This window comes from Dipodomys merriami, unplaced genomic scaffold (genome assembly GCF_024711535.1).
Source record: "Dipodomys merriami isolate MVZ:Mamm:240054 unplaced genomic scaffold, mDipMer1.0.p SCAF_59, whole genome shotgun sequence".
Taxonomy (NCBI): Eukaryota; Metazoa; Chordata; class Mammalia; order Rodentia; family Heteromyidae; genus Dipodomys; species Dipodomys merriami.
The window spans coordinates 8091672-8100865 of record NW_027206168.1 but is presented as its reverse complement, the minus strand read 5'-3'; positions in this window follow the sequence as shown (position 1 = coordinate 8100865).

The window sequence follows — 9194 nt, the reverse complement described above, 5'->3', positions numbered from 1 at the left end:
GTGTTCTCTCTGTGTCCCCTGCTGTGTCCCGCTATGTCTACCCCAGTGTCCCCTGCTGTGTCCCGCTGTGTCCCACGCTGGGTCGCGTTGTGTCCCGCTGTCCTCTACTGTGTCCCCGCTGTGTCCTCTCTGTGTCCCCGCTGTGTCCCGCTCTGTATCCCGCTGTGTCCAGTTGTGTCCCCGCTGTGTCCCGACGTGTTCCCCGCTGTGTCCCCCGCTGTGTCCCCCGCGGTGCCCCCTCTGTGTCGAAGATGTGTCCTGCTGTGTCCCCGCTGTGTCTTGCTGTATCCTGCTGTATCACGCTGTGTCCTACCATGTCCTCGCTGTGTCCCGCAGTGTCCCGGTGTGTCCCGCTGTGTCTACGCTGTGTCCCGCTGTTTCCCCGCGGTGTCCCCGCTGTGTCCCCACTGTGTCCCGATGTGTTCCCCGGTGTGTCCCCCGCTGTGACCCCGCTGTGTCCAAGATGTGTCCCGCTGTGTCCCCTCTGTGTCCCGCTGTGTCCCCACTGTGTCCCACTCTGTCACGCTGTGTCCCACTTTGACCCCCTATGTACCCCGCAGTGTGGCCTTGTGTCCCGCTGTGTACCCGCTGTGTCCCCGCTGTGTCCTGCTGTGTCCCCGGGTTGTCCCCAGTGTGTCCCCACTGTGTCCCACGCTGTGTCCTGCTGTGTCCCCCGATGTGTCTTGCAGTGTCCCGCGTTTTCCCGCTGTGTCCCCCGCTGTGTCCCCCGCTGTGTCCCGCTGTGTCCCCCGCTGTGTCTCGCAGTTTGCCGCTGTGTGCGCGCTGTGTCCCCCGCTGTGACCCCGCTGTGTCCCGCTCTGTCCCCGCTCTGTCCCACGCTGGATCCCGCGGTGTCTTCAGCTGTGTCCCATGCTGTGTCCCGCTGTGTCCCCTCTGTTTCCCCCGCTGTGTCCCGCTGGGTCCCTGCTGTGACCCGCTCTGTCATACGCTGTGTCCCGCTCTGTCCTCCACTGTGTTCCGCTGTGTCCCGCTGTGTCCTTGCTGTGTCCCCGTAGTCTCCCGCTGTGACCCACGGTGTGTCCCGCTGTGTCCCCCGCTTTGCTCCGCGCTTTGCCCCGCTGTGTCCCGCTAGGTCCCGTTGTGTCCCGCTGTGTCCTCTCTGTGTCCCCACCTGTTTCCCCCGCTGTGTCCACCGCTGTGTCCCACTGTGTCCCCCGCTGTGTCCCGCTGTGTCACCAGCGTTGTCCCGGCTGTGTCCCACTGTGTCCCGCTGTGTCTTTCTGTGTCCCGGCTGTGTCCCACTGTGTCCCCTGCTGTGTCCTGCTCTGTCCCCGCTGGGTCCCGCTGTGTCCCGCTGTGTCACCGCTGTGTCACTGCTGTGTTCCGCTGTGTCCCGTTGTGTCCCCGCTGTATCCCGCTGTGTCCCGCTGTGTTCTCTCTGTGTCCACCGCTGTGTCCCGCTATGTCTCCCGCAGTGTCCCGCTGTGGCCCACGCTGTGTACCGTTGTGTCCCGCTGTGTCCTCTGCTGTGTCCCCGCGTTGTCCTCACTGTGTCCCCGCTGTGTCCCGCTCTGTATCCCGCTGTGTCCCGCTCTGTATCCCGCTGTGTACAGCTGTGACACCGCTGTGTCCCGATGTGTTCCCCGCTGTGTCCCCCGCTGTGTCCCCCGCTGGGTCCGCCTCTGTGTCGAAGATGTGTTCTGCTGTGTCCCCACTGTGTCCCGCTGTGTCCTGCTGTATCACGCTGTGTCCTACTGTGTCCTCGCTGTGTCCCATGCAGTGTCCCTGTGTGTCCCGCTGTGTCCCCGCTGTGTCCTGGCTGTGTCCCGCTGTTTCCCGCGGTGTCCCCTTGGGTCCCCGCTCTGTCCCACGCTGTGTCCCACTGTGTCCCCCTATGGGTTTCACAGTGTCCTTCTTTGTCCCGCTCTGTCTCCCGCCGTGTCCCACGCTATGTCCCGCTGTGTCCCCCACTGTGTCTCGCAGAGTGCCGTTGTTTCCTCCCTCTGTCCCGGGCTATGTCCCGCTGTGTCCCCGCTGAGTCCTCCGCTGTGTCCCGCTGTGTCCCCTGTGTCCCCACTGTGTCCCGCTGTGTCCCGCTGTGTCCCGCCGTGTCCCGCTTTGTCCTCGCTGTGTCCCCGCTCTGTCCCACTCTGTATCCCGCTGTGTTGAGCTGTGTCCCCGCTGTGTCCCGATGTGTTCCCCACTGTGTCCCCCACTGTGTCCCCCGCTGTGTCCCCCTCTGTGTCCAAGATGTGTCACTCTGTGTCCCCGCTGTGCCTCCACTGTGTCCCACTCTGTCCAGCTGTGTCCCACTGTGACCCCCTGTGTCCCCCGCAGTGTGCCGTTGTGTCCCGCTGTATCCCCGCTGTGTCCCCGCTGTGTACTGCTGTGTCCCCGCTGTGTCCCCCCTGTGTCCCCGCTGTGTCCCACGCTGTGTCCCGCTGTGTCCCCCGATGTGTCTCGCAGTGTCCCGCGTTGTCCCGCTCTGTCCCCCGCTGTGTCACACGCTGTGTCCCGCTGTGTCCCCCGCGGTGTCCCGCAGTTTGCCGCTGTGTGCTCGCTGTGTACACCGCTGTGTCCCCCGCTGTGTCCCACGGTGACCCACTGTGTCCCCTGTGTCCCAGCTGTGTCCCGCAGTGTCCCCGCTCTGTCCCACACTGGATCCCTCCGTGTCCTCATCTTGGTCCTCTGTCTCCCATGCTGAGTCCCGCTGTGTCCCCTTTGTGTCCTGCTCTGTATCCCGCTGTGTCCAGCTGTGTCCCCGCTGTGTCCCGATGTGTTCCCCGATGTGCCCCCGCTGTGTCCCCCGCTGTGCCCCACACTGTGTCGAAGATGTGTCCAGCTGTGTCCCTGCTGTGTCCCGCTGTGTCCTGCTGTATCACGCTGTGTCCTATTGTGTCCTCGATATGTCCCCAGCAGTGTCCAACTGTGTCACGCTGTGTCCCCGTTGTGTCCCGCTGTTTCCCCGCTTTGTTCCCGCTGTGTCCCCGCTGTGTCCCACGCTGTGTCCCGCTGTGTCCCCCTATGTGTCTCGCAGTGTCACGCTTTGTCCCGCTCTGTCCCCCGCTGTGTCCCCCGCTGTAACCCGCTGTGTCCCCCGCTGTGTCTCGCAGTGTGCCGCTGTGTCCTTACTCTGTCCCTTGCTGTGTTCCGCTGGGTCCCTGCTGAGTCCCCCGCTGTGTCCCTCTGTGTCCCCTGTGTCCCCTCTGTGTCCCGCTGTGTCCCGATGTGTCCTGCTGTGTCCCGCTTTGTCCTCGCTGTGTCCCCGCTGTGTCCCGCTCTGTATGCCGCTGTGTCCAGCTGTTTCCCCGCTGTGTCCCGCTGTGTCCCCGCTGTGTCCAGCTGTGTCCCCGTTGTTTCCCCGCTGTATCCCGCTGTGTCCCGCTGTGTTCTCTCTGTGTCCGCCGCTGTGTTCCGCTATGTCCCCTGCAGTGTCCCCCGCTGTGTCCCGCTGAGACCACGCTTTGTCCCGCTGTGTCCCGCTGTGTCCTCTGCTGTGTCCCCGCTGTGTCCTCACTGTGTCCCCGCTTTGTCCCGCTCTGTATCCCGCTGTGTCGAGCGTTGTCCCCACTGTGTCCCGATGTGTTCCCCACTATGTCCCCCACTGTGTCCGCCGCTGTGTCCCCCGCTGTGTCCACGATGTGTCACGCTGTGTCCCCGCTGTGTCCCGCTGTGTCCCCGCTGTGCCTCCACTGTGTCCCACTCTGTCCAGCTGTGTCCCACTGTGACCACCTGTGTCCCCCGCAGTGTGCCGTTGTGTCCCGCTTTTTCCCCGCTGTGTCCCCGCTGTGTCCTGCTGTGTCCCCTCTGTGTCACCCCTGTGTCCCCGCTGTGTCCCACGCTGTGTCCCACTGTGACCCGCTGTGTCTCCTGTGTCCCCGCTGTGTCCCGCTCTGTCCCCGCTCTGTCCCACGCTGGATCCCGCGGTGTCCTCAGCTGTGTCCCGCTGTGTCCCATGCTGTGTCCCGCTGTGTCCCCTCTGTGTCCCCCGCTGTGTCCCGCTGGGTCCCTGCTGTGTCCCGATCTGTCTCACGATGTGTCCCACTCTGTGCCCCGCTTTGTTCCCCGCTTTGTCCCGCTGTGTCCCGCTATGTCCCGATGTGTCCAGCTGTGTCCTCGCTGTGTCCCCCCCTGTTTCCCCCGCTGTGTTCCCCGCTGTGTCCCACTCTGTCCCCCGCTTTGTCCCCCGCTGTGTCCCGCTGTATCACCAGCGGTGTCCCCGCTGTGTCCCACTGTGTCCCGCTGTGTCCTTCTGTGTCCCGGCTGTGTCCCACTGTGTCCCCCGCTGTGTCCTGCTCTGTCCCCGCTGTGTCCCGCTGTGTCCCGCTGTGTCACCGCTGTGTCACTGCTGTGTTACGCTGTGTCCCATTTTTGTCCCCACTGTATCCCACTGTCTCCCGCTGTGTTCTCTCTGTGTCCCCTTCTGTGTCCAGCTATGTCACCCGCAGTGTCCACCGCTGTGTCCCGCTGTGTCCCACGCTGTGTCCCGTTGTGTCTCGCTGTTACCTCTGCTGTGTCCCCGCTGTGTCTCCGCTGTGTCACTGCTGTGTCCCGCTTTGTCACTTTCTGTCCCTGCTGTATCCCGCTGTGTCCCGCTGTGTTCTCTCTGTCCCCCGCTATGTCAACGTTCTGTCCCCGCTGTATCCCGCTGTGTCCCGCTGTGTTCTCTCTGTGTCCCCTGCTGTGTCCCGCTATGTCTCCGCAGTGTCCCCTGCTGTGTCCCGCTGTGTCCCACGCTGTGTCCCATTGTGTCCCGCTGTGTCCTCTGCTGTGTCCCCGCTGTGTCCTCTGCTGTGTCCCGGCTGTGTCCTGCTCTCTATCCCGCTGTGTCCAGCTCTGTCCCCGCTGTGTCCCGATGTATTCACCGCTGTTTCCCCGATGTGTCCCACTGTGTCTCGCTCTGACCTCCGTAGTGTCCCGGTGTCTCCCGCTGTGTCCCCGCTGTGTGCAGCTGTGTCCCGCTGTGTCCCCGCTGTGTCCCTGCTGTGTCCCTTCTGTGTCCCACGCTGTGACCCGCTGTGTCCCCCTATGTGTCTCCCAGTGTCCCCCTTTGCCCGCTGTGTCCCCCGCTGTGTCCCCTGCTGTATCCCGCTTTGTCCCCCGCTGTGTTTCGCAGTGTGCCACTGTTTCCTCGCTCTGTCACCCGCTATGTCCCGCTGTGTCCCCGCTGTGTCCCTGCTGTGTCCCTTCTGTGTCCCACGCTGTGACCCGCTGTGTCCCCCTATGTGTCTCCCAGTGTCCCCCTTTGCCCGCTGTGTCCCCCGCTGTGTCCCCTGCTGTATCCCGCTTTGTCCCCCGCTGTGTTTCGCAGTGTGCCACTGTTTCCTCGCTCTGTCACCCGCTATGTCCCGCTGTGTCCCCGCTGTGTCCCCCGCTGTGTCCCGCTGTGTCCCGCCGTGTCTCCTGTGTCTCTGCTGTGTCCCGCTATGTCCCGCTGTGTCCTGCTGTGCCCCGCTGTGTCCTCTCTGTGTCCCCGCTGTGTCCCGCCTTGTATCACGCTGTGTCACGCTGTGTCCCCCCATGTGTTTCTGCTGTGTCCCGCTGTGTCCCGCTGTGTCCTGCTGTGTCCCGCTGTGTCATCTCTGTGTCCCCGCTGTGTCCTGCCTTGTATCACGCTGTGTCACGCTGTGTCCCCCCATGTGTCCTGCTGTGTCTTGCTGTGTCCCCCGCTGTGTCTCGCTGTGTCCCCTGTGTCCCGCTGTGTCCCGCTGTTTCCTCGCTGTGTCCCTGCTGTGTCCCTCCATGTATCTCGCTGTGTCAATCTGTGTCCCCCGATGTGTCCCGCTGTGTCCCGCTGTGTCCCCCGCTGTGTCCCGCTGTGTCCCCGCTGTTTCCCCGGTGTGTCCTGCTTTGTCCCGCTGTGTCTCACTGTGTCCTCGCTGTGTCCCCCGCTGTGTCCCACTCTGTCCGCCGCTGTGTCCCCCGCTGTGTCTCGCTGTGTCCTCGCTGTGTCCCCCTCTGTGTCCCGCTGTGTCCCGCTGTGTCCCCCTCTGTGTCCCGAAGTGTCCCTGCTGGGTCCTGCTGTGTCACAGCTGTGTCCCCGCTGTGTCCCTGGCTGTGTCTCGATGTGTCCCCGCTGTTTCCCACGCTGTGTCCCGCTGTGTCTCGCTGTGTCCCCTGTGTCCCCGCTGTGTCCCACTGTGTCCCAATGTGTCCCGCTGTGTCCCCATGTGTCCTCGCTGTGTCCCCGCTGTGTCCCACCGTGTATCCCGCTGTGTCAAACTGTGTCCCCCAATGTGTCCCGCTGTGTCCCCCTGTGTCCCCCTGTGTCCCGATATGTCCCTGCTGTGTCCTGCTGTGTCCCAGCTGTATCCCCGCTGTGTCCGCCGCTGTGTCCTGATGTGTCCCCTCTGTGTACCCCGCTGTATCTCTCTGTGTCCCACGCTATGTTCCGCTGTGTCGCCAGCTGTGTCCCCCTGTGTGCTGCTGTGGCCCGCTGTGTCCCCCGCTGTGTCCCGATGTGTCCCCGCTGTGTCCTGCTGTGTCCAAGCTGTGTCCCCACTGTGTCCCCCGCTGTTTTCCGATGTGTCCCCGCTGTGTCCCCGCTGTGTCCCCCGCTCTGTCCCCGGCTGGTTCCCGCTGTTTCCTCTGCTGTTTCCCGCTCTGTCCCAAGCTGTTTCCCGCTGTGTCCCGCTGTTTCCCCGATCTGTCCCCCGCTGTGTCCCGCTGTGTCCCCGCTGTGTCCCGCTGTGTCCCGCTGTGTCCCCTGTGTCTCTGCTTTGTCCCGCTGTGTCCTGCTGTGTCCCGCTGTGTCCTCTCTGTGTCCCCGCTGTGTCCTGTCTTGTATCACGCTGTGTCAAGCTGTGTCCCCCCATGTGTCCTGCTGTGTCTCGCTGTGTCCCCCGCTGTGTATCGCTGTGTCCCCGCCGTGTCCCGCTGTGTTCCACTGTGTCCCGCTGTGTCCCCCGCTATGTCCCGCTGTGTCCCCTGCTGTGTCCCCCGCTGTGTTCCCCACTGTGTCCCCCGCTGTGTTGAAGATGTGTCCTGCTGTGTCCCCGCTGTGTCCCGCTGTGTCCTGCTGTGTCTCCGCTGTGTCCCTTTGTGTCCTTGCTGTGTCCCCCGCTGTGTCCCCGTGTGTCCCGCTGTGTCCCCGCTGTGTCCCGCTGTGTCCCCGCTTTGTCACCGCTGTGTCCTACGCTGTGTACCGCTGTGTCCCTCTATGTGTCTCGCAGTGTCCGTCTTTGTCCCGTTATGTCCCCCGCTGTGTGCCCCGCTGTATCCCGCTTTGTCCCCCGCTGTGTCTCGCAGTGTGCCGCTGTATCCCGCTGTGTCCCACTGTGTCCAGATGTGTCCCGCTGTGTCCCGCTGTGTCCTCGCTGTGTCCCCGCTGTGTCCCGCTGTGTCCCGCTGTGTCCCCTGCTGTGTCCCGATGTGTCCCTGCTGTGTCCTGGTATGTTACAGCTGTGTCCCGGCTGTGTCCCTCACTGTGTCTGGTTGTTTCCCCGCTGTTTCCCCCGCTGTGTCCCGCAGTGTCCCCTCTGTGTTCCTCGCTCTGTCCCCCGCTGGGTCCCACTTTGTCCTCTGCTATGTCCCCGCTGTGTCCTCGCTGTGTACCCGCTGTGTCCCGCTTTGTATCCCGCTGTGTCCAGCTGTGTCCCCGCTGTGTCCCGATTTGTTCCCCGCTGTGTCCGCCGCTGTGTCCCCCGCTGTGCTCCCCTCTGTGTCGAAGATGTGTCCTGCTGTGTCCCCACTGTGTCCTGCTGTATCACGCTGTGTCCTACTGTGTCCTCGCTGTGTCCCCCCCAGTGTCCCGGTGTGTCCTGCTGTGTCCCCGCTGTGTCCCCGCTGTGTCCCCGCTGTGTCTCACGCTGTGTCCCGCTGTGTCCCCCTATGGGTCTCGCAGTGTCCTGCTTTGTCCCGCTCTGTCTCCCGCCGTGTCCCACGCTATGTCCCGCTGTGTCCCCCACTGTGTCTCGCAGAGTGCCGTTGTTTCCTCCCTCTGTCCCGGGCTGTGTCCCGCTGTGTCCCCGCTGAGTCCTCCGCTGTGTCCCGCTGTGTCCCGCTGTGTCCCGCTGTGTCCCCTGTGTCCCCACTGTGTCCCGCTGTGTCCCGCTGTGTCCCGCCGTGTCCCGCTTTGTCCTCGCTGTGTCCCCGCTCTGTCCCACTCTGTATCCCGCTGTGTTGAGCTGTGTCCCCGCTGTGTCCCGATGTGTTCCCCACTGTGTCCCCCACTGTGTCCCCCGCTGTGTCCCCCTCTGTGTCCAAGATGTGTCACTCTGTGTCCCCGCTGTGCCTCCACTGTGTCCCACTCTGTCCAGCTGTGTCCCACTGTGACCCCCTGTGTCCCCCGCAGTGTGCCGTTGTGTCCCGCTGTGTCCCCGCTGTGTCCCCGCTGTGTACTGCTGTGTCCCCGCTGTGTCCCCCCTGTGTCCCCGCTGTGTCCCACGCTGTGTCCCGCTGTGTCCCCCGATGTGTCTCGCAGTGTCCCGCGTTGTCCCGCTCTGTCCCCCGCTGTGTCACACGCTGTGTCCCGCTGTGTCCCCCGCGGTGTCCCGCAGTTTGCCGCTGTGTGCTCGCTGTGTACACCGCTGTGTCCCCCGCTGTGTCCCACGGTGACCCACTGTGTCCCCTGTGTCCCAGCTGTGTCCCGCAGTGTCCCCGCTCTGTCCCACACTGGATCCCTCCGTGTCCTCAGCTTGGTCCTCTGTCTCCCATGCTGAGTCCCGCTGTGTCCCCTTTGTGTCCTGCTCTGTATCCCGCTGTGTCCAGCTGTGTCCCCGCTGTGTCCCGATGTGTTCCCCGATGTGCCCCCGCTGTGTCCCCCGCTGTGCCCCACACTGTGTCGAAGATGTGTCCAGCTGTGTCCCTGCTGTGTCCCGCTGTGTCCTGCTGTATCACGCTGTGTCCTATTGTGTCCTCGATATGTCCCCAGCAGTGTCCAACTGTGTCACGCTGTGTCCCCGTTGTGTCCCGCTGTTTCCCCGCTTTGTTCCCGCTGTGTCCCCGCTGTGTCCCACGCTGTGTCCCGCTGTGTCCCCCTATGTGTCTCGCAGTGTCACGCTTTGTCCCGCTCTGTCCCCCGCTGTGTCCCCCGCCGTGTCCCGCTGAGACCACGCTCTGTCCCGCTGTGTCCTCTGCTGTGTCCCCGCTGTGTCCTCGCTCTGTTCCCGCTCTGTCCCGCTCTGTATCCCGCTGTGTCGAGCTGTGTCCCCGCTGTGTCCCGATGTGTTCCCCGCTGTGTCCCCCGCTGTGTCCCCCGCTGGGTCCCCCTCTGTGTCCAAGATGTGTCACGC